Below are 3014 nucleotides of genomic sequence, written 5' to 3'. Positions count from 1 at the left end.
ATGACGGCAAGGGGGAACTGGTTACGCTGGCCGGAGACAACATTCTTGCAAAGTTTTTCGGCAACGCCGCTGCAAATCCGACAGCTAACTACGACTGGAAAAGCGTGACAAATAACATCCTTAAATGCCAATGGTCGCGAAATCCTGTAATTAAAATTTTGTTAACGTATCATTTGGCAATTGCTGTGATTTTTTAATTCTTGATTTTTTGGTTTATCAAGGAAGGACCCAACATTCGTTGGCATTGGATCCAGATGGCAAAGGGTAAATGCCTCTTTTGGTATTACCAGAATCATACTAACCCAGTTAACAATGTACTATGTACTATTTTAAATGTACTATTTTAGTTTAAATTTTTTTTTTAAATTTAAACTAAAATAGTACATTTAATTTAATCTTGCTAACAATAATTAAATGTGTTATAATAAACTAGGTAATTTACAGCAAACTATACTAGCACTATTATAGCAGTGACAAATGTTCATACAATTGTATATACCTAATCTGCCTGTGTTTACAGCAAAAATCTTTGATGTCGAAGCGGGGGGGATCCGGAAGTACGGGTAATCTAGCTACATTTTAAGTTTTTTGACTACAATCGGTAATTACCCAGCTGTATTGTAGATCGTAAAGGCGAGCAGGCCCGGACGCTACGTAAAGCAAGCCAGTGACTTTGACGGTATCGGCCCACCGACGTTCAAGCTGCCGCATTGGTAAATATCGTTCCTTTGCCAATAATCCGTGTTTGCAAATCGATTTTTTATTTCTATTAGTAATAAAGTATTTTGTTTTAAATAGGCTAATATGGACCAAGAAGTATTGGCTTTATTGCAACATAGACATTCCCAATCCATTCCCATAGACATTCCCATTCCCGATTCCCAAAATGCTATCTTGAATGCGGACTGAAAATTCGATTGAAAGTTTAAGTGGACTGCCATTGAAACGGAAGTGCACCAAAGGCGCCAGCTGTCCATGAAAAAGATGTTTTGTTGTCATTCATCTTCCGTAACGTCCCATTTCGTTCATTGTACATTACGCATAAAACCTTTTCATGGGAGTAGTACCACTTACCGTTTTGTATGACCTGTTTTAGCGCTTGAGTTTTTGAAGATGTCGTTCATAAAACATCAGTATTTACTAGTATTTGTTTTATGGTAACAGCAGCAGGACAGTCCGTTATGCAGTTGTTTTAGCATTCCTTCTTTTAGAATTTTGTTCAGTGTGAAAGCTTCATTAAATCAAGGATTAACTGTGCAATGGTGGAATTAATACTTAAATGAGCGTTAATAAATAAAAAACCGTTAACAAATTTTTGTTCGCTAAATACGTTACATTCATTCCCATTACGACTTGTAACGCAAGGTATCAACCATCTAGGAATTTCGTACACAAATGCAGCATGCCTGTTAATAAACCAAGAAAAATCCAGCACGAAACTTAACATACATTTTATATAGCAAACTTCTGCCCATGATATTTTGCAGCAGCAAGTTCTGCTTGAAAACAGAAGGCGCGTATTTCATTGTACCGTGAATTCGGTTAGTCAGGTAATTTAGTCCAACATAATTTATGGCCATTGCTTCAAGGCTAAATGCGACGGCATCATGGCTCTTTTGACAACCTGTCACCACTGCAATCTGATGTCCAGAAAGCCACACATTTTGCATAACGGAAGACTTTGGAGAGATCTGTTTATGGATAAAATAAACTTTCTTTAAACCGTCATGAAAATCTGAATAATGATACTGTATACAGTAATAATACTCTATATGAAAATTCTCTTTTTTAAATTTACCTTTTTTCCCGCACGTGCTTCATAAACATGTTGTTTTGGGCGATTGTAATACTTTCGGTTGGCAGAGGCCTTCCCAATATAAAATATGTTTTTCAAAAATTGAACAAAAGAGACATTGGTATCTATACTACGTAGGAAAATATAAACATATGCTGACATTAACGTACATTAATCATTGAAAATGCAAATAAGAATCACGTGCATTTTAAAAACCTCTACTGTAAGCGAAAATCAAAATGACCCAGACAAGGAAGAAAAAGTCCCTTTTATTGTCCGACCATCTGAAACTTTAAAGAGCGTACGGTTTAGGGTTACTGGCCTATCAGGTGCCGGGAATTATAATGGCAATAGCACGTGCTGAATCCTTTGTGTCTTATTTAGTAATACCAGTATAGTACTGACAACGGCGGCATCGCTGATCTTATCAAGATGGCTTTAAAAAAAATGGAAATTCCCATAGTTCATTTTTTCATTTTTTGACACATCAAAAATCAGTCCTTTTAATTAGGCATGGATTAACAGAACGCACGTACAACGTAAAAGTCAATACAACCATACACCTTCCTTAAAGGCATGAAGCAGTAAAAAAATAGAGGTCTCAGGCTACAATCTAAAATTATGGCAAAGGCATGTCAGTAGAAAATATAACGACGTATACAAGCTAGATACAGGGATGTAAAGAAACCACGGAATCCACATGAGCGTGCCACGTCGGGAAGCCAAAAACCATGTCTGGAAGCCCTGGGATGGGAAATCCTAAAAGACATTTTATTCGTACAGTATACACCTCATTTATACCTTGGTACTGCACAATTCAAGGTATTAATGCTTGAAATACCAAAAAGTATTCCACTATTGCCCACCCTACCCATTTTAAAATTCAAATGCTGTAAAATTACCTATTCAAAAGCGCAAGGGCATGGCTGTCGTCGGATCCCCATGGCAATTTTAAAAAGGTCAAGGGTCTGCTCCGAGGGCGGTGAACGTATTGTTAGCTCCACATAAGTTGGATAACTCCGGCGGTCTAAGCGGCGGCAATAACATCGTTTGTTCACGATAATCGGTCGCCCAAGAATGTTTGCCGATACAGTCATTTTCCATTTAATCTGAAATGGAAAAATCAGAAAGCAGATTACACGAAACATCAACGTAATTTTCGACATTTTGGTCCCCCTACAAATTGAATACCGCCAAACGAGTACCAGTACGAGATAGA

The 3014-nt window shown here is 37.5% G+C and overlaps 1 long non-coding RNA gene across 1 annotated transcript; it reads left to right on the top strand.

The window, feature by feature from the left end:
• The first annotated feature begins 221 nt into the window (after positions 1-221).
• LOC129595057 (uncharacterized) lies at positions 222-708 on the top strand. Its single transcript, XR_008691259.1, has 3 exons — positions 222-264; positions 521-563; positions 625-708. It is a non-coding gene; the product is annotated as an uncharacterized LOC129595057 (long non-coding RNA).
• The last annotated feature ends 2306 nt before the right edge of the window (positions 709-3014 follow it).

The sequence above is a fragment of the Paramacrobiotus metropolitanus genome, unplaced genomic scaffold, assembly GCF_019649055.1.
Source record: "Paramacrobiotus metropolitanus isolate TYO unplaced genomic scaffold, Prichtersi_v1.0 Parri_scaffold0000073, whole genome shotgun sequence".
Lineage (NCBI taxonomy): Eukaryota > Metazoa > Tardigrada > Eutardigrada > Parachela > Macrobiotidae > Paramacrobiotus > Paramacrobiotus metropolitanus.
The sequence above is the reverse complement of the archived record's forward strand: the minus strand, read 5'-3'. Positions and strand labels throughout refer to the sequence as shown.